General features: G+C 32.7%; 1 protein-coding gene across 1 annotated transcript in view; it reads right to left on the bottom strand.

The window, feature by feature from the left end:
- The window catches only part of LOC101896394 (calcium-activated potassium channel slowpoke), a 200,434-nt gene extending 173,755 nt beyond the window's left edge, over positions 1–26,679 (bottom strand). The window contains exon 1 of the mRNA XM_020036250.2: positions 25,846–26,679. The gene's annotated coding sequence lies outside the window, so the exon portion shown is untranslated. The remainder of the gene's footprint in view (positions 1–25,845) is intronic.
- Positions 26,680–27,897: the final 1,218 nt, after the last annotated feature.

The following is a 27,897-nucleotide window of genomic DNA, read 5'->3' as shown; positions in this document are numbered from 1 at the left end:
GAGGTCTGAAGGTAGGAAAAGTTTTATGGGGGATAGTGGCAACTGAATGAATCCCATGTTTTTGTTTTAGTTTTCAGATACACTGCATTTTTCCTAAGCAATTAATATGCAAATAACGGATGAATATCATTTGCATTATCCCTCAAGTAAGATAATTGCCGGAATTTTAAAAAGCTTCATACCCCAACTTCTTGTTTTGGCAATCATTAATCCCACGCCTGATTCTCAAAGGACATTCAATGATTACTCGTATCTCCCTGGAAATGTCATTAGAATATTTTTCTGTTCTAGAAATATGACACCATTAATGAAGGCAAAAAAAAAGGCTTGTCCAAATAATAAAAAATACACACACAAACACACAGGCAGAGGAGAAAGCCTAAAGGGACATATTAATAATATTCTCCTGATAGATACCATTCTCCAAAGAATATCAATGAATGATACCCCTACGTATATACATACATGTAGGTATGTTGGGTATGTGTCAAGGTCTATGGTCCAACAATGCCCACACCTAAAATGCGCACACTTGGTACAAACTGGACTGCCTGCCTGGCAGTATGTTAGCAAATTATGTCGTTATTTGGCCAACACGAATGTGGCCATATTTACACTCACACAAACACACATTTCCTTAGATATTAACCAACTATGGCCATAGATCATTGATTTGTGGGTATTTGCTAACAAAAACACACCCTCAAAAAAATGTTTTGAAATGTTTTCATTTGTCACTTTTGGCATTTCAAAGAATATGTATTAATTATTTGTAATATATTTTTTTGTTGTCATGTTGTTTTTGTTTAACCTTGAAAGTCTCCTTTAATCACAATGACAACAATAAGACATTTTCTCTGGGTTTCCCTTTTCATTTCCGTTTCCTTTGAGGAGACATGCAAACATTTTGGAAATATTTGCATAGGCATTTATCCACTTGCGGTAATTAGAAGGCTAGTTGAATTTCAATAGTTAATCTTATTTATTAAGTAATTACTTCCGTTGGGTTAAGTAAGGTTATTTTTTCATAATTTATTTTATGACATGAGTACATATTTTTGTTTTTTATTTTTTTTTTTTTTTTTGGAGGCTCATTACAAAAAGGTGTAATTTAATTATTATGAACTTATTATTGTATAAATAAAAAAAGAATTGGCCAAATTAATCCCTTACATGTTTAATAAATCACAAGCACACCTTAGGATTGTGTTTTTATAACACCTTCTAAACATTCCGCAATCATTGTTGGGCAATACTGAAGTTTGGGGAAAAATTACACTGGGCGACATAATTCCATTTCTTCAATTGTTACGGGAAAAAATCCAATAGATTATAAGAGTAGAGCTAAAAAATAAGACAGGTGTATTGGCGTTTTGAAAGTTTAGCTTAGCCTGAATCGAGGCGACAAATTTCCTTCTCTACCACTCTTTTGGAAATTTTTGGATTTAGATTCCTTGGAATCCATGCATTTTAGATATATAGTATCTTCGGCAATATTCCAGCTAGAAATACAGCGAATATTTTGGTCAAACATTTTAAATCACAAGCGAGTCAACAAAGGGGTGTTTTGGGTCCTTTTTTTAATTGAGGTTAAAAACTCCCCTTTAACGGGATCTTAGCAAGTCAAAATACTCTACGAAATTATTTCTCATAAGATTCTACTATGGCTCCTAGAAGACGTCAAGAGACTAAATCTTATGTAAACGCCAGGAATACATAAATAGTAACCAGTAAAGAAAGTCCTAAAGTCGGGCGGGGCCGACTTTATAATACTCTACACCACTTTGCTAATTTAGTAGAGCTCCACATAACAATTAAAAGTTTTTATGGGAGAATTCACGCTATACACGCTATGATTATAATTATAATTTAAAGTTCAAAGGACTAAATATGCCGAAGCATTTGTATCTTTTAAATTCGGACTTGTATTGCCCATTTGATATATATGGGAGCTATATCCAAATCTGAACCGATCTTGATAAAATTTGGCAAAGATATTTCTGAGCTGTATTTGATATATTTCCCTGAACATCGTTGTTACGGAGTGCATATTACGGCTGTAGGTAACAAATATAACAAATCGGATGAACATTATATATGGGAGCTATAGCTATATCTGAACCGATCTTCACCAAATTTGGCATACTAGCTTCTAGACTAAATTCGGTCGTAAGTGCCAAATTCCATCCCATTTGGGCAAATATTAGACGTTTGGTGCACAACAAAAGGTAAATCGGACGAAGTTATATATGGGAGCTATATTCAAATATGAAACGATCTCCATAAAATTTCGCAAAGGTATTTCTGTGCTGCATTTAATATATTTCCCCAAATATTGTTGTTACAGAGTGCATATTACGGCTGCGGAGGACTAAAATAACAAATCAGATGAACAATATATATGGGAGCTATAGCTATATCTGAACCGATCTTCACCAAATTTGACATACTAGCTTCTAGACTCAATTCGGTCGCATGCCCCAAATTCCATCCCATTTGGACAAATATTAGACGTTTAGTGCACAATAAAAGGTAAATCGGACGAAGTTATATATGGGAGCTATATCCAAATCTGAACCGATCTCGATAAAATTTAGCAAATGTATTTCTAAGCTGCATTTGATATATTTCCCCAAATATTGTTGTTACAGAGTGCATATTACGGCTGCGGAGGACAAAAATAACAAATCGGATGAATAATATATATGGGAGCTATAGCTATATCTGAACCGATTTCGATCAAATTTGGCATACAAGCTTCTAGACCCAATTCGGTCGTATGTGCCAAATTCCATCCCAGTTGGGCAAATATTAGACGTTTGGTACACAATAAAAGGCAAATCGGACGAAGTTATATATGGAAGCTATACCCAAATCTGAACCGATCTCGATAAAATTTAGAAAAGGTATTTCTGAGCTGTATTTGATATATTGTTATTACAGAGTGCATATTACGGCTGCGGAGCACAAAAATAACAAATCGGATGAAGAATATATATGGGAGCTATAGCTATATCTGAACCGATTTCGATCAAATTTAGCATACTTATTTTCAGGTTGTATGTGCAAAATTCCATACAATTCGGGCTGATATTACACGTTTGGTGCACAATAAAAGGCAAATCGGACGAAGATATCAATGGGAGCTATATCTACATTTTTACCGATTATCTCCAATTTCAATAGAGTTCGTCCTTGGGCCAAGCAAATGATCTGTGCAAAATTTCATCTGGATCGGGCAATAAATGCGAACTGTACTTTGTTTACAAAAATACATGGACAGACGGACGAACAGACGGACATGCATAAATCGACTCAGAATGTGATTCTATGCAGATCATCAAAAGGTACTATGGGTCTATCTCATTTCCTTTTGCCTGCTACAATTTCGTATCGGACCTTGGTTTCTGAATTCACTTTATATGAGATATGTGATATTTTTTTAGAAAATGTAAAAATGTGCGTGATGTACCAGATATAGTCGACAGATAAAAATACTGGTATGGGCAAAATTACAAGAAAATCGAACATTTATATCCAATTTTATGCGAAATCATAAATTTCGAAAAATTCTATATTAATCTCAGGTTTCTGGTTGTGGGAAATATTTAGACATAGAGAGTTTAAGAAATCGCTGACTTGCTTCGATTAAAGTATTGCAAATTGTAGTTCTTTGTGGGTGAGGTACCAGAAGGGGTTCGCAGATATATATCATCCTAAAAACAGATGTTGTGTTAGCAAAAATGTTTGCATGTGTGAAATTTGAAGAGATTTATTTGCTTCTTTCGCCTTCTTTGAGCGTTTTTTTCAAAATCTTGGACCTAAAATGGTCCGATCTATACAACCTTTTCAAATGATATTCAAAATTTTGGCCTTTTTTGGGGAAGGTATCGGAAGGAGTAGACTGATTTTATGTTAGTAGAAATAATGGGATGTGTGAAATATGAAAAAAAACGGATGCATACTTCGGATTTTATAATCGGGGGAGGTACGGGATGGAATAGGAATTTATTTTGGATTTTATAAAAATGGTTACTCAAAACTTTGACCCTTTATAACAGATCTTGTGTTTATGAAAATATTGAGATGTGCCAAGTCTAAATGAAATCGGAAGTTCATTTCTCGTTTTATGAGCTTCTTGGATGTTCAAAATTTTGACACTTTGTGGGGGAGGTACCAGTATGAGCAGACCGATGTATCCCTTCTTCACAGCAGATTTTGTGTTAGTAGAAATAATGAGATGTACGATATATGAAGAGAACCGGATGCTTGTTTAGGATTTTATGATCGCTTTGGTTATTTAAAAGTTCGACCCTTTGTGGGGGAGGTACCAAAAGCAATGGTCCAACCTCTACCACGTTTATAAAAAGTCTTGTTTTGATGGAAATATTGAGATGTACCAAGGCTGAATGAGATCGGATGTAAATTTCTCGATTTATGAGTTTCGTGGATATTCAAAATTTTGACCCTTTGTGGGGGAGGTACCAAAAGGAGTGGACCGATATATCCCTTCTTCACAGCAGATTGTGTTAGTAGAAACAATGAGATGTATGAAAAATGAAGAGAACGGGATGCTTATTTCGGATTTTATGATCGCTATGGTTGTTCAAAAGTACGACCCTTTGTGGGGGAGGTACCAAAAGCAAGAGTCCGACCTCTACCACATTTATAAACAATTTTGTGTTGATGGAAATATTGAGATGTACCAAGGCTGAATGAAATCGGATCTTAATTTCTCGATTTATGAGTTTCGTGGATATTCAAAATTTTGACCCTTTGTGGGGGAGGTACCAGAAGGAGTGGACCGATATATCCCAATTTCACACCAGAGAGGGTTCATAAAAATATTGAGATGTTTGTAATTTGAAGACAATCGGACTTTTACGTCACATTTTATAATAGTTATAATTAATTGGGGGTGGTACCTGATGGAGTGGATCGACATTGTCCATTTTCTCAACTGACCTAGCACTGATGCAATAATAGGATTTGCAAAGTTGGAGCAAAATCGGATTATCCTTTCTCTTTCTGTGAATTTTTCTTTTTTTTTTTGTGGGAGGTACCAGAAGAAGTGGACCGATATTGCCCATCTCCAAATTCAATCATTTATTTCACTTCTCGAGTCCTAAGGGAAATTTTGTATACTTTCAAACCTTATAGCCCATGTTTCTGTTACTAAAACAAATTATTAATTCTAAACTGTCGTACCATTTAAAATGCAATCCTTAAATTCTATCTAAAAAATGTAAAAATTCTTCATCAATTCCTAATTCATTATCCTTAGTGTTTTTTTTTTATTCTATCCCCCCATCATAAATGTCTAGTCCTTTGCTCGAGTATTTAACAACATCACAGCCATCACAAATACTATAATTCAATATTGTTTGGGATTGTTTGTTTGTGTGGATGCGGGTGTGTGTGTGTGTGTGGCTGTGTGTTTCTGCGTAGATGTCTGTCGTTACACCGGAGAAATAGATGAGATGATAATTAGCTGAAAGAGAATAAGGCATAGCGAAATTGCCATGTTGGCAACAGTTACACCACGGCGGACGATGACGACGTTTATGATGATGGCGAATATGGTTGCTTTGATCTTTGCTTTGCTTTGTGTCTTCTCCGATTCGAATCAAATTGGCACATCGTCTTTGTTACAAATAAACCCAAACGAACGAAAAAACCTAAACGATACAGTTATCATTGTCTGTGTAGGAATGAAATATGACCTTTAAATTTTACCAAAAGTAGTTTAAAAATTTAGATAGGAATTGTTATCCAAAGGAGATGGAGAAAATTGGTCAACACGTTTTTTATGAACCGGGAGACGACTTTGAAAGCCTTCAATCTGTGGAATTTGAAGGTTTTCTATTCGTAGGTTTTCTACCTGTGGGAGATATGTGGAGTCAGTCTATAAAAGATCTAAACAGTGATAGCTCATTATTTCCTAGAGCATATATCAAAAAATCTTCCATATACAGAATACCAGAGATCTTCCTCCTTCCATTTCTATCTGAAAAACAGTACCTGATGAGCCGCTTAACCAAACGCGAAACGACTCACGTAGTGGGGAGTGTGTGAAAGTGTTTCTCTGGCTTTCCTTTTCACTGCAAATTTCAGATCAATAAGCTCGTCTCGAATGAGAAATGAACTTTGAATTTATCCAAAATTTTCAAAAATAATGCTCTCTTTCTTTCAAATTTATTTCGTATAGCAGTCATTTTGCGCTATATAATTGGTATACAGCTATAAGACATTTTCTAAAACATTTCTTAATAAATTTGAAATGATTTAATAGAAATTTTTTTCAGTATAACAGTTTATCAAAACTGTTATACTGTATAACAATTTATCAAAACTGGTTGACTAAAACATTTTTAATGAATTTGAATTGATTTTATGGAAAATTTGTTCAGTATAACAGTTTACCAAAACTGTTATACTAACAGTTTACCAAAAGCTGTTATACTGCTATAAAAATTCCTTAAAAGTAAAAAAAAATCCCCCGAATTATTCATAATTTTCTTTAGAATATTTTTCATATTTTCATACAATCTACCATCTCCCAATGATCTCCCATCAACATGTGAAATGCACTTCTATCAGAAGAACAATACCAATTATAATGTTCTACTTTGCAATGTAGGGTACAGTTATTAACATTTTGCCCATTTCTTATCTGTGTAACTCAATTTTTCAAAAAAGTGATCTCTTTCTCTAAAATTTATTTCGTATAACAGTTATTTTACTTTATTTAATTATTATATAACCATAAGAAATATTCGAAAACATTTTTTTTATAAATTTAAATTGATTTTATGGAAATTTTGTTGAGTATAACAGTTTACCAAAACTGTTATACTGTATAACAGTTAATCAAAACTGGTAGCCTCAAAATTTATAAATAAATTTGAATAGATTTTATAGAAAATTTGTTCAGTATAACAGTTTATCAAAACATTTATACGGTATACCAGTTTCCAAAAGTGTTATGCTGCTATAAAAATACTTTAAAATTAATAACATTCCCCCCGAATTATTCATATTTTTTTGGAATATTTTTTTAGGATACCTTTATAAACATTTTGCTCATTTCGTCACTGTTTAACCCAATTTTCTAAAAAGTATTTATTTATAACAGTTATTTTACGCCATTTAATTATTATACTACCATAAGAAATATTCGAAAATATTTTTTTTATAAACTGGAATTGATTTTATGGAAAATTTGTTCAGTATAACAGTTAACCAAAACTGTTATACAGTATAACAGTTTATCAAAACTATTATAGTCTAATATTTTTCAATGAATTTGAATCGATTTTATAGAAAATTTGTTCAGTATAACAGTTTATCAAAACATTTATACGGTATACCAGTTTCCAAAAGTGTTATACTGCTATAAAAATTATTTAAAATTAATAACATTCCCCTCGAATTATTTATAATTTTTTTGGAAATTTTTTTAGAATACATTTATAAACATTTTGCTCATTTCGTATCTGTCGAACCCAATTTTCCAAAAACAGTGCTCTCTTTCCTTCAAATGTATCTATTTATAACAGTTATTTTGCGCCATTTGTTTCACAGCTACTAGAAATTGTCTAAAACATTTTTTTTATAAATTTAAATTGATTTTATAGAAAATTTGTTCAGTATAACAGTTTACCAAAACAGTTAAACTAAACATTTTTCAGTAAATTTGTTCAGTATAACAGTTTACACAAACAGTTAAATTAAAGATTTTTCAATAAATTTTAAGTGATTTTATAGTAAATTTGTTCAGTATAGTTTACAAAAAACTGTTATACTGTATAACAGTTTACAAAAAAGTGTTATATTGCTATAATTATACCACGAAAGTTATAAAAATTCCCCCAGAATTATTCAGATTATCTTAAGAATATTTTTGTTTTTATTAGAATATTTTTGTTCAGTATAACAGTTTACAAAAACCTGTTATAATGTATAATAGTTTCCTCAAACAGTTCAACTAAACATTTTTCAATAAATTGTAAGTGATTTTATAGAAAATTTATTCAGTATAACAGTTTAACAAAACTGTTATACTGTATAACAGTTTACCCAGACAGTTAAACTAAACATTTTTCAATAAATTATAAGTGATTTAATAAAAAATTTATTCAGTATAACAGTTTACCGAAACTGTTATATAACAGTTAAAAAAAAACTGTTAGTTTTCAAAAAAACTGTTATACTACTATTATTATCCCAGAATTATTCATAATTTTCTTTAAAATATTTTTCATCTTTCAATTCATTCCGTTTTGAAAACCTCCATATGGCATGTTTGTATACAATTCTAATTGCACAATAAAATGTTAATTATATAAACAATATTTTTGATTATATAGTTCATAATGTGTAAATAAATTCAAGGAATATTCAGATGAATGTATTTTATATGCAAGAGAGTGAGAGAGAGAGAGAGATCTTTGATCTTTCGTCAACGTAAGCTGTTAAGAATGGATGAAGTCTTCTGTTCTCCCACAGGAAAGTAGTAAGTAGTCAATATAAGTTTATTTCTTGATATTTATTTCATATTTTATGCTTTCGTTATATGTGTTATAGCCAATAGCATTTTTTAAGGGAATCCCTCTTAAATTTATAAATAATAGCTAAGGAGACATGTGTGAGCATAAATATTTTCATACTCATTAATTTACTTTTGTAATGGCTGCAACTTCCGTTTTCTCCAATAAAAGAGAAAAAAAAAACATTTCCCCCTTTGTATTCCAGTCAAAAACATTTACTCCCACTCTCTTAACATTTGCATGATTAACGTTCATCGAAGTAAAGTAAATGGAAAAACTGTCACAAACGTATCAGCACCCTCCCTCTCTCCCCCTCTTATATGTATATATAAAAATAACTCACTATGGCAATAGAATCGATTATTTCCAATTTTCATTACTACCACTATTCAATTGTTGTACGTTTTTTTTTTTGTTGTAGTGTTTTTCCTTTCAGGAATTTTGTGTGCAATAGACGTGTGTGTGTTTGTTTTCTTTTCGTTTGAGCAATTTTTATATTTATCAAACAGATGTTTTCAATCAAAACCACTTCATAATGAATGAGCTAATTAATAAAAATAATAGAAAATGGGAATGGGAAAATGTGAAATCTTTAATTTATACTCTCACCTACTTTAATGTTAGAAAGTGTTAGGGTATTATATGATTTCAAGTAAATTATTTTCATACTTGGAAAGAATGTGAGAGTTTATGAAATTTTTGCAATATCCGCTTTTTAAAAAAAGAAATCTGCTCCGACGAAATAAATTTTAACTTTAGAAATTGTTAGAAATGAGTAGTCTTTGACCATCTAACTACATACAGGGTGAAGTGAAAAAAACTGAAACCAACTTCAGACTGCTGTCATTTCTAAGTCACTCGTCCGACAGCTGTTAAAATTATTCCAGTGACAGCTCATTATATTGTTGAAAAGCGTACAAAAGCATTTTGATGAGAGTTTTCCAGAAAAAAAAATATTTGTGATGGAATTCAAGCGTGATTGTGTGATTCCTTTATATTTGGCTAGAAACCGACAAGTGGCTATCGTTAGAGCACTCCAGCTTTTAAATGTGAATAAATCTTTTGTGTCTCGTACCGTCGCTCGTTACCGTCCGATACTGGTAGCGTAGCTCGACGTCAAAGAAGTGGATGGAAAAAACAGCAACATCAGCGGAAATTATTCGAAAAGTAAAAAACGCGGCTTGATCGAAATCCGCGTCGCAGTGGCCGAAAAATGGCTCGTGAGCTGAACATATGGCAATATTCCATTTGGCAAATATTGAAAAATGAGTTCGATATAATGCCATTGAAAGTCCAAAAAGTACAAGAACTAACACCGCAACAGAAAGAAAATAGACTCAAAAGAGTTAAAAAGTTGCTTCGCTTGGCCGAAAGTGGTGAACTGCCGAATTTGGTTTTCTCCGACTCCGATGAGAAAACATTCCTTGTCCAGCTGTCTGTAAACAACCAAAATGATCGTGTTTACTTGTCAAAGAGGTCAGCTGAAAATGTGCACCCCTTCGGTTGGCCACTAGAACTCAAGTGCCGGCCATAACACCTGATGGTCTCCGCTCCATTAATCGGTCATGGCATCAGAATAAATGCCTGAATATTATCGCGAAAATATTCTGGAGGTTGTATTAAAGCCTTGGGCACGCAAAAATTTTGGCCCCCGACCTTGGACATTTCAACATCACTCAGCACCATCGCACTCAGCACGCGCCAACCAAGAATGGTTACAAAATGAGGTTCCTCGCTTCATTTCCAGCGCACAATGGCCACCAAAATCTCCGGATACCAATCCGTTGGACTATTGTGTTTGGAGAATTATGGAAAGCAAGATTGGCACTAAAATATACCAAAACCAAAGTGTCGATCACCTCAAGCAAATGCTTCGCCGGGAATGGGCCAAAATACCGCAGAGCAACATTCGGACAGCATGTGACGGTTTCATTGGCCGTTTTAAGACCATAATTCGTACCAAAGGTGACCAATTCGAACAAATCTAAACTTATTCTAAAATGTGATGCTATTTCCGACAATATTTTGCTTTCATTCAATAAAATTTAGAAAAAAACAAGTAAAAAAGCTATAAGTTCGGCCGGGCCGAACTTTGAATACCCTCCACCATTTGGAATTCAATTCTCAAAAACAATAAAATCCGTTAAAACTTCTGTTAAAATCTTAAAAATACCGAATGTAACTATCATATTAGGGTCTATACGACGACATGAACCTGCGAAACTTTAAAAAAATCGGTTATAATGTCGATAAAATCGAAATACCGAATATCGGGAGGTACCGTTATATGGGGGCTATACGAAGACGTGGACCTGCACAGGCAATTTTCTGTCGTAGGCTGTAGTATCCATTACGAACTTCAAATATCAAATTTGAAACAATTCTGGTGAAAAAATCATTAAAATACCGAATATCGGGAGGTGCCATTATATGGGGACTTTACGAAGAAGTGGACCTGCACATACAATTTTCTATCTTAGGCTGTAGTATCCATTACGAACTTTAAATACAAAATTTGAAACAATTCCGGTGAATAAATTCGCTAAAATCATCAGAATACCGAATATCGGGAGGTACCGTTATATGGGGGCTATACCAAAACGTGGACTTACATGGCCCATTTTCAATACCAAAAATCTTGCAGACATAACATACATTTGAGCAAAATGTTATCAATCTACTTCAATTCGTTCGGAAGCTAGAGTGATTTCCAAAAAAGGACAGACATCGCTAAATCGGCATAAAATTTTATGCTATACTTTGTGGGGTCTAAAATAAGTATTTCGAGGTATTACAAACGGAATGACTAACTTATGCTATGGTGGAGGGTATAAAAATGTAAAAATTATGGCGTTTGACTTTGTTGCCAGTTTTTTTTATCTCACTCTGTTATACCGTAAATCGGATACTGCTTTTGTACATAGCGGCCGGAAAGATGGACGGACATGGCCAAATTGACTCAAAAAATTGTGAAACGGGTATTGAGGGTTACGGTGGATATAAATATCATATATCTTACATCAAGCAGAAGTAGTGCCCAATAAAGTACTAACCTGGCTCCACTTCCATAAAGGGAATCTCGTATGAGATAAATGGTCCAAACTTAGCACAAATTCATTTTATTGCCCCCTTAAAGTTTTGAGGCAAAAATGGACTATATCGATGCGCTCTGCCAGAAAACTCCATTCAAATTCAATAACCTCAAACTCATGATTATATATGGTCTACTTATTCGTGTACTTTCTGATCATTTTTAAGACTATTCCCAATTTGCTCCATATAGTCAAGTTTTATTATGGAATTAATCGGTCGATGCTTTCTGGTAGTGTAAATCGAAAAAAAATCACAAAGGTCATTAAAATCGAAGGAAGTGTCTGAATCTAAATTTTGATATGTTCTAATCAACTGCCAGGTTCTATAAAAATTAGTATTTGTGGGACAACATGGCTTCTAATGTTTCCTTTACCCTAAGGTGGAGGGTATTAAAAGTTTGGACCGGCCGAACTTAATTTTTTTAATTGTTTTAGATTTATATTAAAGTCATTCCGTCGAAATTTTCGCTTATTTCAAATATTCTTCAATGCAGAAGCAGATAGCTGGCTAGTCCGGCTCCAAGGTAAACAGTATCATTTTTCTCCACCAATATAAAAAAATTACAAACATAATTTTCTTCCCATCACACCCTATTATATCGTCTGAACTACATTTTTCTTCAACATCAACACAAACAGATACTGAACATATTTCCGTTGCTAGAGAAACGAAAAAGTTTATGTTCATAAATTATTAAAATTTAATTTCGAAACAAAATGATTGAGTTTACATGTGTGTCTGTCGGTCGGCCTGTCTGTGGTTGATTCACCTCACAAATCGAAACATTTTATTGGAAAATCAATAAACAGTGAAACCATGAACATGTGTTCTTTTTCCTGGAAAAGGAAATACGGTCAAGGAGGAGTGAAATTTTAGAATTTATGGGTTTCAGGAGAATTATTTCCAAATAAAAAATCCTTTTTTTTTGAGATGTACAATTTGTCCCTAGAAAAGGTTATATAATTTCGAAAACTAATTATTTTATGCACCATTCATTTAGATTAGAAAATCATGGTAATACGCCAAAACTAATCTCCAGCCAAAAAAACAAACAAAACAAAATCAAATATTTTTAAAATAAATTAACTTTTTTTCTACCCTTATTTCGATTTGCCAAATGGGAAATTTTCACTGAAGCATTCACATAATCTGCATTGATACAATAGTCCTTACTTTCAAGAGCAATTTGTAGGCATTTGTTATTTGGCAACTCGTTTTATTGTCTGAGATTAGAAACAATAACAACAACAACAACTTCAGGTTTATATTTTTGGAAAGTTTTTATCAAAAGGTCAAAATGGCTATTGTGGCTGGCTAACACCAAAAACAGAACATTTGGAACCCCATGGTGGGTTAAGCTTAGCCAAGTGAAAGTGAGTGGAGAAAAGGGTGTTCTCCATTGGTTTCAGGCAATTGAAAAAAATATAATTTTTTCAAGTGAGGCATAATATTGAAGGAGTTAAAAATTGACATTTTAAGTGAAGAAAATTCTTTTTTATTTGGTATATATATAAAAAAATAATATTTCCAGGAAATACCCATAATTGTAAAACTGATTTGAGAAACTGTTATACTGTCCATCAGGCATACACAAAAGTAATTAGAATACTCCTCGGAGATTTTTGGTTTGGCAAAATGGTAATGTAGGGTCCGATTTCGGAATTTTGAAGTTCTTGTTCACATTTTTATTTAGTAAACAAGGTGAGATGAACAAACTGCAACCAACTTCAGAATGCTGTCATTTCTAAGCCACTTTTCCGACAGCTGTTAAAATTATTCCAGTGGCAGCTCATTATATTATTTACAGGCGTACAAAAGCATTTTGGTGAGAATTTTTATAAGTTTACTAAGGTATAACAGTTTTGAATATTTGTTATAATATTTTAAATTATTGGATATGTTCGTATGCAACAGAATATCACAATTTTGTAACATTTGAACCATTATTAAACTGTATAACAGTTATTAATTAACTGTTATACTAGCTTAAATTATACAAAGAGAGTCAACGGTTATAGAAAAAAACATTTTACAGCAATCCACATAGAACATTATACAGTATAACAGTTTTAAAAACTGTTATACAACTTAGAATATAGGAAATTTCGTCAAAAACTGTAAAATTTAAATAAATTAAGTACATATTTATGCCAGCAAAATTTTTTTAATTTTTGTACAACTTTAAATTTTTCAAAAATTCCAAAAAAAACTGCAACATTTTCATATTTATCCCCAATATAACAGTTTCACAAAACTATTATGCAACTTTAAAATTTAGTTGATGTGCAAATATGATGAAATTTTATAGATTTTTAGAAAGTTTCCATATTTTTTTGCAGTATAACAGTTATTTACAAACTGTTATACTTTCAAAAATTATCCAAATTGTCCTAATGAAAATTGTTATTGTATTTAAAACCAATACATAAAGCAATTGCCACTGTATAACAGTTTTTAAAACTGTTATATTCGGTATAAATATGAAAATGTTGTAGTTTTTGGGGTTTTTGAAAAATTTAAAATTGTGCATAGAATGAAGACTTTAAAATATGTATTTAATTTATTTAAATTCTGCCGTTTTTGACGAAATATCCATATTTTTTCGCAGTATAACAGTTATTTACTAACTGTTATACTGTTATAAATTATCCAAATTGTGTAAATGTATTGTGGTATTGTATTTTAAACCAATACATGAAGCAATTGGCATTGTATAACAGTTTCAAAAACTGTTATACAACTCAAAATGTATGAAAATTCATCAAACACCGCAGAACATAAAACGAAAAATATTATTTTCCAACAGAAAAGTGTTTTTTGTTCACTTTTTAATTCAAACCTTAAAACCCTTTACTTAAACACAAACGGAATTTCTCGATCCATTATCTTTTTTATTAAATTATATTTAAATACTAACCAAAAGCACTAACACCATTGACAAAATTAACATTCATGCTATCATTTCATTATATTCCATCCTTTTTTTTTTGGCGTGTCCAAATCATTTATTATGCAATTGAAACTATTATCAAATGCAAATGTTCTTTTTGTTCTCTCTCTCTCTTTTTTTTTTTTTTTGAATCGTGTCTCCCAACAATGTTAACTAAGTTAGGGGTTCCACAAGATTGGCAGCCATGGCCAACAGAAATATCATGGACAAATCATGGCAAACAGATATGAAGGTGTACAGCTTAAGGCATTACATTCTTACCAAACCGCTGTCGCTCTCCTATCTCTCTCTCCCTCCCTCGCTGGCTAGCAACTATTTATCCTTTTTTTTTTGAATTTGCACCATGACCACAGCCATCGTTGGCATTTGTTTAGAATAAAAAAAAGATAACAACATAAAAAAGAAATAACAACAATAACAACATTCACATTGGCCCACTAAACTACATATGGCGCTAAACCAAAATGCCCTGATGGACATTAAACAAATTCAAAGTCAAGTATTTCTCCTCGTTGTTGTTGTTTGTTTGTTTGTCATAAAACCATAAAACAACATACAATGATGAGTGGCAGCTATTACGAATTTCGTTTGCAAATGCAATTTCTACAAGGAAATATGTGTGTAGGTATGTAAGCTTCGAAATGGAAAATAGTGCAGATTTTCTTGCCAAATTACTATGTTGGCATTACAAATTGTGATTTTTTCCACCATACAATTCTTCGTTGAGGTATTATTATTTGTTTTCAATATGTTTTTGTCGATATTCAAAACTGTAGCACTTTTTGAAAATATATTCGATAACTAGATATGTTTGTTGTGTGTGCGCGTGTGTGTGTGAGTACACATGTACTTATTTATGTGTAATTATAAAAATATGACGCCCGCCGACTTATTAATAATGATTTGTGACATTGAACATTTTTCTTTTTGACAAATTTGCATAAGAAAAGGGAAAAAAACCGAAACACAGTGTTGCACAAAACAATAGCAGAATTTTTTGATTTTTTTTTTTTTTTTTTTTGAAAGTTTATTTATAGGCATTTACATTTAATAGCCTCTCCGAAAAAAAAAACAAGTAAAATAGTATCAGTCAGTTTTGCCGACAGATGGGGTATACATCTTTGGCCTTGAGTTATTATTATTCAAAATTCTGACCGTTTATTGGAGAGGCTCCGAAGCACTTGGCCAATATTGACCATTTCGTATCGGAACTAAAAGTTATATAAATATTACAAAGTGCCAGATTTTGACTATATCGTATACTTTATATGTGCAAATTTTTGGATAATGTGGAAATATGCGTGAGGTAACAGATACAGCGATACCTTTTCTAATACAGATAAAAATATTGGTATTTGCAAAATTTGAAGGAAATCGAACATTTATATCCAGTTTTATGCGAAATCATAGCTTCCGGTCAATCACATATTCATATCAGAATTCTGGTTAAGAGAAATATTTAGATTTAGCAATTTGTAACGAATCGCTGACTTGTTATGCAAGTTATGACAGATATAAGTATTGGAAATTGTGACCATTTGTGGGGGAGGTACCAGAAGGGGTTCGCAGATATATATCATAATCACAACAGATCTTGTGTTAGGAAAAATGTTTTTATGTGTGAAATTTAAAGCGAGAGTTGGAGCTTATTTCGCTTTCTTTGAGCGTTTTGTGTTTAAAAATCTTGAACCCTATGTGGGGAAGGTACCAGAAGAAATGATCCGATCTCCACCATCCCTATAACAAATCTTGTGTTGATGGAAATATTGAGATGTACCAAGTCTGAACGGAATTGGATGTTGATTTCGCGTTTTATGAGCTTCATGGATATTCAAAATTTTGACCCTTTGTGGGGGAGGTGCCAGATCGAGTGGACCAAATCTTGGGTTAATAGAAATACATGTGTTGTGTGTAATTTGGAACAGAACCAGATGCTTATTTCGGATATTATGATCGTTTAGGTTATTCAAAACATTCACCTTTTGTGGGGGGAAGTACCAGAAGGAATGGTCCGAGGAGTGGAGCGATATATCTGCATATTACACCAAACCTTGGGTTAATAGAAATATTGTGATTTGTGAAATATGAAGAGAATCGGATGCTTATTTCAGTTTTTATAAACGTTTTGTTTCAAAACTTTGACCATTTGTGGGGTAGGTACCAGAAGGAATGGTTCGATCTCTACCATGTTTATAAAAAAATCAAGTGTTGGTAGTAATATTAAGATTTGCCAAGCCTGAATGGAAGCGGATGTTAATTTCGCGTTTTATGAGCTTAAAGGATACTCAAAATGTTGACCCCTTGTGGGGGAGGTACCAAAAGGAGTGGAACGATAGATTCCATTGGTCTTGGTTTAATAAAAATATTGTGATGTGTGTAGTTTGAAGATAATCGGACTCTCACATCACATTTTAGAAGGGTTATAAATATTCAAAATTTTGACCCTTTTTGGGGAGGTACTTGATGGAATTGACCGATATTTTTTATTTTCGCACCTGACCTAGCACTAACGGAAATATTAATTCTTGCAAAGTTGGAGCAAAATAGGATTAACGTTTATTTTTCTGTGCATAAAAAATTTGTTTGAAAATTTCGACCTTTTGTGGGAGAGGTACAAGAGTGAACCGATATATTTCATCTTCCCACCAGACCTTGGGTTACTAAAAATATTGTGATGTGTGTAATTTTATGACAATTGAACTCTTACTTACTTAGAAGATTTTTAATTATTCAAAATGTTGACCCTTTGTGGGGGAGGATAGAATGGACCAATATTTCCATATTCACACCTGACCTAGCACTAACGCAAATATTATAATAAGTTGGAGCAAAATCGGATTCTCTTTTCCTTTCTCTTTCTTTGCAGTAAATTATTTTCTTTGAAAATGTCGACCTTTTGTGTGGGAGGCAACAGGAGGAGTGGACCGATATAGCCCATCTCCGAACTCGATCTATGTTTGACAATAATATTACGATGTACTAAGTTTGGAGGAAATCGGATACTACCTTCGAGGTTATCGTGCTCACCAACCAGGCAGGCGGACGAACGGACTGACATCGCTAGATCGACTCCAAATGTCCTGAAACTGATTTGGTCCAAAGAGACCCAGTTTCTACAATCGTTATTTCGATGAGGCACGTTTTGGCTCTTGCCATATTGCTGAGGGTATAAGAAGTATACGTTGTTTGACGTTTTTGTTAGTTCCCTACGTTTTTATACCCTCCACCATACATAATATGGAGGGTATATTAATTTCGTCATTCAGTTATTATCATTATATTCTTGATCAGCGTAAGATTCTAAGACGATTAACCCTGTCCGTCCGTCCGTCTGTCGGTCTATTGTAATCAAGCTACAATCAAAACGAATTAAGATAGGAATTTTGCACATATCTGTCTTTTGTCTGCAGGCAGGTGAAGTTCGAAGATGGGCTATATCGGTCGACGATATCATATAGCCCCCATATAACGGTACCCCCCGATATTTGGTATTTTTATAATTTGAGCCAAGTTTTTCAATGGAATTGTCTTAAAATTCACACAAGGGGTTCCTTCTGAGTACTTTACCGCTTAGAAGAGAATTGTCTAAATAGGTCCACGTTTTAGTATGGCGCCCATATAACGCTACTCCCCGATATTCGGTTCGGATTCTTGCGACATTATTCACCGAAACTATTTCAAATTTCGTATATAAAGTTCGGAACCGCTACTACAGCCTATGACACAAATTACTTATGCAGGACCACGTGTTCGTATAGGACCCATATAGCGGGTTTCATTCGAGCGGCACTTTTCAACAGAATTTTTTGGAAATTTTTCAAGTTTCTTCCAAATGGTGGAGGGTATAAAAAGTTCGTTATGATAAAACAGTTAAATGAGAGAGAGAGAGAGAAAATTGTTAAAATCGCTCTGAGAAAACAGAAAGTACGTAGGAACGGAAACCCAGTAAATGTGTCAAAAATAGATGGCAAACTCTTAAAATCATCATATTAGTTTCAAATTAGTTTTAAAATCCGCATATCAGAAGCTGACAATCAACCTTTAATCCGGCAATTGATAAAAAGTGAGAACACCATATTTGTCTATTCTCTTAATATTGTCGGGAAGGTAAGAGAACGGTGATTAAATAAAAAAAATTAAGATAATACAATAATGCAGATTCTGGAACACAACTTATATGTAAGAAATTTTGAACTGTATGTATTTATGGAATCATATAATGTGATCAAGGGAATATTGAATGAAAATTGTCAAGTTTCTGGTTTAGTTACAAACTATCTACGTGTTTGACTCGGGTGAATGTTAATGGTAACATATGCGGTTTCCTATGACATATGCTAATGTATTTCGTAAATAATGTGTACATAGCACACACATATATCTGTACATATGTTTGTATGGATATCTAAACATGTACATGCGTGTATTTTAATTATTTAAAGGTTACTGCTCAAAAACAACGACAAATGACCGTCATATGTTATGATTTCGGTTTTTCTCTGTTTTTCAATTATTTATGGGCTATGGGCTTTTTTCCCCTTGGCGGAGGGGAGGGGGTTTGTTATTTTACCTGGGCGGACGACGATGGCGGTAACACGGTAATGTCATGACAATTTGGACACCAATAGACCATTGTCAATGATGGATAAATAGATAATGCGACGTCAATGTGTATTCATACAATACTCATTCATACAAACACACACACACACACAAATGTGTAAAGTGTCAATGCGTCGTCGTTGTTGTGTTGTCGTCGTCGTTATTCTTCTTTTAAGGGTTTGTGGGGATGTGTTCAAATTGTGTGTGGTTTCTTGTGTAGGCGTTCAGCAACAACAATGTGGCCAATGTTTCTTTGTTCAAAATTTGTTTTCAATATTTCCAATTGAGAATTTGTTGTTAGTTTTCTGTTTCTTGTATTCAATAATATTTATTAGAATTTTGAGGTCTCCTTTTTCGTCTTCTTCCAATTGCCTTTGAATTCCAATTGCTTTTAGTTGTTGTTGCATTGGCTTTTGTAGGATTCTAATTGACACTTGTCCACCGTTATTATATTCTCTTGTTAAACACAATTTTTGTTCTCATATATTAAATCGAATACATGTATGTGTAGTGAGTATATACTATATATCCTTTATGTGTGAGTGTATAATTGTTTTAGGCTTTGGTAGTCATCCACACACATACATAGTTTATTTATTTATTTTTTTTTTTTTTTATAAAATAATTGCCGCATTAAAATTTTGTTTAGAAGGAACTGTAATTACATGGTTCATATTTTTTTGTCGTTGTATATGTATGTGGACTACTGGTTATTGTTGTTGTTGTTATGTGTTATAGTAATGTTAGTTAGTGTAATATTGATGTCGCCCTTGTTTTGCCTGTTGAAATTTAGTATTTTATTGAAAATAAAAAAATAAGGGAAAATTATTTAAAATAAATTTTGAATTTATATTATCTACAATATGGATGAACCTACATTAGCTCGATTCGAATTAAATTGTCCAAAAAATTATCGAAACAAATAAATAAATTAAAAGGACAAAGTCAAAAATATCAATTTTTTTTTAAATTGTGATTTTAATCCAGTTTTAAAATATTTAATGTAACCTCAAAATAAAATTTTATTTTTTTCTTGACTTTGTATCCAGTTTGGGTATATCTTTGCTGTTGGTCGCAACGATGTGACAGAATAATTATTTGATGGATACATTTTCTGGTCACGATTTCAAAGAGTCATATATATGCTGTTGGAAAAAGAAAATCATAAAAATTGTACAAAATCGTCCTTTATCAAAAACGTATCTCTAAGACTCCTGAAAACCCAATTCCATGAATAGAAAAGCTTTTTTAAATACAAATACCCCTACCAAGAAATTTCCATGTAAAATTGTTCAAATATCATGTAAAATTTATTTTCTTCTTAAAACACAACAAGTAAAAAGTATCGGTCGGTTTTGCCGACCCTATATATATATATACCCTATGCAAATATTCGATTATTTAAAAATATTTTGACTTATGTTTTGATTATTCAAATGCAGTAGGTTCCAAAGCCCATTAATATTGGTCATTTCGTATCGGACCTAAATAAATATGATATAAATATTGCGACGTGCTAGATTTAGACTGTGTTGTGGTGATGGAAATATTGGGATGTACCAAGTCTTGAATGGAATCGGATGTCAATTTCGCTTTTTATGAGCTTCAAGAATATTCAAAAGCCTTTGTGGGGGAGGTACCAGAAGGAGTGGACCGATATATCCCATCTTCACAACGGATCTTTTGTTAGTGAAAATAATTGGATGTGTGAAATAAAAGGAGAACCTAATGCATATTTTGGATTTTATAAACGTTTTGGTTATTCAAAACTTTGACCCTTTGTGGGGTAGTACCAGAAGGAATGGTCCGATCTCTACCGTTTTTTTCTAACAGATACTGTGTTAATAGAAATATTAAGATGTGCCAATTCTAAATGGAATCCGATGTTAATTTGACATTTTATAAGCCGAATGGATATTCAAAATTTCGACCTTTTGTGGGAGAGGCACCAGAAGGAGTGGACCGATATATTCCATATTAGCACCAGATCTTGGATTTATAAAAATATTGGGATGTGTGAAATTTTAAGACAATCGGATTCTTACATCACATTTTATAAGACTTATAATTATTCAAAAATTTTACCCTTTGTGGGGGAGGTACCAGAAGGAGTGGTCCCTAGATCCACTTATTCCATCTTAACACCAGATCTTGGGTTTATAAAAATATTGGGATGTGTGAAATTTTAAGACAATCGGATTCTTACATCACATTTTATAAATCTTATAATTATTCAAAAATTTTACCCTTTGTGGGGGAGGTAGCAGAAGGAGTGAACCGAATTATTCCTTCTAAACACCAGACCTTGGATTAATACAAATATTAGGATGTGTGAAATTTGAAGACAATCGGACTCTAACATCACATTTTATGAGAGTGGTAATTATTCAAAATTTTGAACATTTGTGGGAGAGTTACTTGATGGAGTGGACCGATATTATCCATTTCTACACCTGACCTAGCAGTGACGTAAATATTAGGCTTTGCAAAGTTGGAGCAAAATCGGATTATCGGTTCTCTATCTGTGCAAAAAATATTTTTTTGTTTTTGAAAAGTTCGATCTTTTGTGGGGGAGGTACCAGAAGGAGTGAATCGATATTGCCCATCTCCGAACTCGATGAAAGTTTGACAAAAATATTACGATGTAGCAATTTTGGACCAAATCGGATACTCCCTTCAAGGTATCGTGCACACCAGCCAGACAGACAGACAGACGGACGGACGTCGCTAGATCGACTCCAAATGTTCTGAAACTGATTTGGTCCAAAGAGACCTAGGGTCTAAAACCGTTATTTCGACTAGGCACGTTTTGACCGTATAAAAATCAGTACCCTCTATAGCCATATGGCTGAGGGCATAAAAATATATAAAATTAGAAGCTTACAGCTCAGATAATGGGGAAAGCTATTCGGTAAATAGAGGGAAAATATAAGTAATTGTTTCAGAAAACATGGAGATCTTTTGCATTTCAAAAACACAAAAGTGTGTCGTTGGAAAAGTCGTCCTATTTTGGAACCATAAAATAACTTGTCCATTTACAATCATTTCTGAAAAACATTTTGTTTTCATGCGACATATTAAACTCCAAATACCAAAAGGTGATCGGTTAATTGTTGAAAAGTTCATTTTATTGCAAACTACCGATTTAGTAAGCCTCCTAGATGTAAACTCCCATTTTCATCGAATATACCTGGAGCAAATCCTCATAATAAATGTGAGGACGGCAAAAAGCTGCAATGTGAACCATGTACGTGAACCAATAATATTTCCACATGTCGCAATGTATTCTTTTTGAAAAAAAAAAATTAAAGAATCTTGTATTAAAACCCATTTCGTTCCGAGATTTAATTTTTATTTTTGAAAATATATTACTTTTTTATGGTAAAAATTGACTTAGAAAAATTTTCCGATTTGTCGCTTTTCCAGAAACCAGTGTTCAAAATTTCGAACAGTCAAGCTTACACAATAATTCTTCATCATTACTTTTTCCAGTTGTAATTTTTGTATTTTTTTTTTAAATATCCAAAAAAATTTGGATTTAGTATTCATAAATATGGATTTATCGAGGGGAGGGGGAGGTTATTTTTTTAATTGCTGACAAATGACTCTTACTACCCTACAAAAATTTGTTTAAAATCTTACTCCTTCATACATAAATATTTTTTAATAAAAAGGGTGTTTTCACTGTTCGCAAAATTGAGATGGGACAATAAAGTGTAAAAACAATCCTGGACAAATAACTACAAGTATCGTGGTTGAGGATGCATTAAATATTTGCATATATTAAAACTGGATTAAAACAAAATATCATAATATTTTGCATTGATTTGGTATGGGTGACAAATATATTTATTTTAATTCCAGAAATTTAGAAATTTAATTTATTTTAGTTCAAATTAGAGCAAAGAAATCCAAAATGGAAATCCCTTGGTAAATATCAATTGCATAGAAATTATTTAGAATCACCGTGCGGTATATGTACATATTTAAAAATAAATTCAAATATAACTCAGTATGGTTATACATCTTTTTTTCAGTTACTTATTGCAATTTAAAAGTAATCTAAAATGTCATAAAAGCTCTATGAAAATCTTACGAATGTGTATTTATGTGCATATATTAATAAAAATTCACATCAAAAACTTCCATTGATTATGCGATCACATTCCTGCTTAATTCCGAACGCTAGGGCGTATAATTATTTGTATTAAATGAAATATCACTCATACGGCATAAAGTACCAAAAACTAAACTGTTATATTTGCTTGTTTAATTTTATTGTGAACGTTTTCTGTAGGGAATTATGTTCTGAAAAATTGAATGTCTTATTTATGTTAGCTTCCAGAAATATCATTCCATGCATTACAAATAAAAAAGACTCCACAACTTGTAAAATACATGCTTACTGTGGAAAATAATTGCAAAAAGTTAGGATAATAAACCAGTAAAGAAAGTCCTAAAGTCGGGCTGGCCGACTTTATGATACCCTACACCACTTTACTAATTAAGTAGAGCTCCACATAACAATTAAAAGTTTTTATGGGAGAATTCAATCATACACGATGTGATTATAATTATAATTTAAAGTTCAAAGGACTAAATATGCCGAAGCATTTGCATCTTTTAAATTCGGACTTGTATTGCCCATTTGGTGCACAATAAATTTGAATAATTTTGGGAGCTATATCCAAATCGGAAACGATCTCGATAAAATTTGGCAAAGATATTTCTGAGCTGCATTTGATATATTTCCCTGAATATCGTTGTTACGGAGTGCATATTACGGATGTAGGTAACAAATATAACAAATCGGATGAACAGTATATATGGGAGCTATAGCTATATCTGAACCGATCTTCACCAAATTTGACATACTAGCTTCTAGACTCGATTCGGTCGTAAGTGCCAAATTTCATCCCATTTGGGCAAATATTAGACGCTTGGTGCGCAATAAAAGGTAAATCGGACGAAGTTATATATGGGAGCTATATCCAAATCTGAACCGATCTCGATAAAATTTGGCAAAGATATTTCTGAATTGTATTTGATATATTTCCCCAAATATTGTTGTTAAAGAGTGCATATTACGGCTGCGGAGGACAAAAATAACAAATCGGATGAACAATATATATGGGAGCTATAGCTATATTTGAACCGATTTCGATCAAATTTGTCATACTTATTTTCAGGCCTAATTTGGTTGTATGTGCAAAATTTCATACTATTCGGGCTGACATTACACGTTTGGTGCACAATAAAAGGCAAATCGGACGAAGGTATATATGGGAGCTAAATCTAAATTTTTACCGATTATCTCCAATTTCAATAGGGTTCGTCCTTGGGTCAAACAAATGTTGTTTGGAAAAATTCATCTCAATCGGATAATAAATGCGACCTGCATTTTGTTCGCAAGAATACATGGACAGACGGACGGACGGACGGACGGACTGACATGCATAAATCAACTAAGAAAGTGATTCTATGGAGATTCTCAAAAGTAACTGTGGATATATCTCGCTTCCTTCTCCATGTTACAAACAAATGCACAAAGACATAATACCCTTACAACTATGTGTTGTAGGGTATAAAAAAATTGAAGTGCTTCTCGGACAGAACTCATTTTCTGTCAGCATTTAAAATCCAAAATATTTTCTTCATATTTTCATTTCACATCTTTTTTTATTCATATAAGATTTTAAACCCTCATACTTATGGTTATAAATATGGCCTAGTTGAAAAAACGGTTTTGGACACTAGGTCCACTTAATATTGTCTATTGAAAATCTGATTAGCACACCTTTTGAGACAAAAAAACTACATTTTACATTATATGATTTATTTCATTTAAATTATGGACAACAGAGATCACTAATTCTGTTTGAAGAAGTTCAAAAAAAAAAAAATACTAAAAAAAGTGACGCGTAGGTACATTTCACCTCAAGGCAACAACTTTAACTTTTCGATTTAATCCAATAACAACATTATATTAGGCATGAGAAGAAAAGGACTTTGAGAAAAGTTATCAACATTGGACAACATTTTGTCAGAGCCTCCAACGCTACGGCTCTGACAAAGTGTTGTCCTGTAAACATACATTCGGATATAAATCATATGTTTTATGCAGACATTATTAATAAGTTCGGTGACCAACAAATTATTATCGTGGGTTTCATCTTTTTTTCTTTGTAAGCATTTGCAATCAAACCTTTATTGCATTAACAAATTTCTGAATAAAATAAATGAATTTTATACTCTATAAATCATTTAAAATATCAACATTGTTTTCTGAACTAGGAACTAAAGAGATCATTATTGTGACTCCAGCAAAATTGTTCAACTCCGAAGCCCTGCTTCTAACAATTACTTAAACGACAAATATTTTCCACTTCAATTAGCTATTCAGATAAAAAAACATGATATACCTTAAGCTATCAACTCCGACACGTAAGGATTTTATAAATAAAGATTAGACTAATACTTTATAAATTAAAAATTGTACTCTTGCCGTATGAGTAATATGGTTGAGGAAATATAACATTCGCCATACGCACATTAATATCGTAATGTCTATCGAATTTGTGTTTTATTCAGATTTACTTATTGTTCTCATAACAAAGTTGTAATTCGAAATTTATTTTATGTTAGACTTACCTATTACAGGCTAAACCAACGTCCCACTCCACTGTTGCCAACATTCACACTAAGGACTTGAACATTTAGTTTTTTTGTTTGTTTGTGGTTAGCGTTGTTGTTGCTGTTGGTTTTTTGTTTTAATAATGAATGGCCTGCAATGCTATTCTCCGCTATTTTCAATTTATTTCTTTAAGTTTGGAATATTTTTGTTTACAGTTTTGATGCCATTCTTTGCAAAACAAATGAGATTTTTGCAGAATTTTTTTTTAACAATCGTTGTTGTTGCTGGCGTTGTTGACGATTGCGATGAGTGGTGGTGTTATGTTTTTTTTTTATGTTTTCTTTGGTATCAAAATTAAATTTCAATAAAATTAATTTAAGCCACAAGGATTTTTTTGTTTTACGTTTTGCAATGATGTGATTACAAAAAAACGTTGTAATATTTCGAGTATTTTTTTATTATTTTTTTTAATTATTTCAAAACAATGGCACTTTATTAAGGGTTTATAATTTAATTTAACACAATCGGTATGTGGTTGTTGTTTTGTTTTTTTATTTTTCTTCCTTTACATTAACGTTGTTATGATTTCTGAAACACACACAAAAAGAAAGAAACACTATTAGTTAAACATCCTCCAGGAAAAAAACAACCGTGAATTTCCGTTACACCAACACGGAGAGCACGCGGTTCTCGCCAACACACGTTGACAATTAACGAAGCGGTGGAATGTTTAGCTTTGTTTATGTTTTGTTGTTATCGGCACTTCCTTGCTTGTTTCCAGCAGAAGGACAGACACACTCGCACACACACAAACAGGACACAACACAAAAAAGCTTTTACTTAACGAAACTCTAAGCAAGTGTATACACACACATAAACAGATTTGTTGTGGGGGAATTTTCTTTTTGCTGAATCTTCTGAATAATTTTTTATTTATTTATTTTTCTTTAAAAAATTCATTTTTCTATTATTTTAGTTATTATCTTTTATATTTTAATTCCCTTTTTGTATTTTTTCACTTCAGTTTATCACAATTTATAAGCCATTACCCATCCGTCACGTTGAACGACAAAACAATCAATGACTGTTATTTAAGCTCCACCAATATTATGCCGTATACTTGTTCTCTCTCTCTCCCTTTGGGGCAGAGATAAACTGTTCAATTCAGAGAGAGAGTGAGCAAGAGAAAGTTCATGTCGATGAGAGCTGGTAACTTAACCAACATTTTTTCTGGAGAACAACAACAACGACGACGAAGAAGAAGCAGCAGCACAACAGAGCCAGCTGAATACAACGAAAACACACTGCCCTAGTTTTGTTTTGTTTTCTCAAGAACATGTACTTTCATTGTTTACACACACTCGCACACACGCATACACACCACTTACTCTCTGCCACAGAATTTCATGTAGTTTCTTTCCTTATATCCTTTTAGAAGAAATTAACTAAAATTGTTTTAGGATGTCAATGTGAAAATGGAATTATATTCACATTTTTTTTTTTTTTGGTATTATCGCCTCTTTCCCCCTTCACATGGTTGGATTGGAATTGGGTGCATGTGTATGTATAATATTGTTTTTTTTTTTCTTTGTTAGAAATTTCAAGTCCTCAGCCTTTTAGTTACAGATTTTAAATATCATTAGTTACGGTCGACAATTTTTAGAGGAAACCCATTACAGGACATTTAGAGTAAGTCCCAAGCATGGTCTTTCTGGAACATTCCCGACGAAATAAGGGATTTCCCCAATTTGATCAAATTATCCATAACATAATTACTCTGTTCCAGAATCTGTAAAAATCGACCAGTTTTTTCGATATCACAAAATAAAACATCGGTTATCGTAGGCACATTTTAAAATTCCTGCAGGTTCTAGAACAGACCAAATGTGTTTCAATGAAATATGGATCCAGTTCACAGACGTAATATATCGGTCCACTATGACGCTACACCCATCAACGATTTGAAAAAAATGGTTCAAACTTCCACGTGACAATATTTATATCAAATTTAATCTCAGTTCGGAGATTGATTCCATAACCTTTAAAATAATCAAAATCAAATGAAGTAC

The sequence above is a fragment of the Musca domestica genome, unplaced genomic scaffold, assembly GCF_030504385.1.
Source record: "Musca domestica strain aabys unplaced genomic scaffold, Musca_domestica.polishedcontigs.V.1.1 33, whole genome shotgun sequence".
In the NCBI taxonomy this organism is placed as follows: domain Eukaryota; kingdom Metazoa; phylum Arthropoda; class Insecta; order Diptera; family Muscidae; genus Musca; species Musca domestica.
Note: the sequence above shows the minus strand (reverse complement) of the source record. Positions and strands in the feature narration are given on the sequence as shown.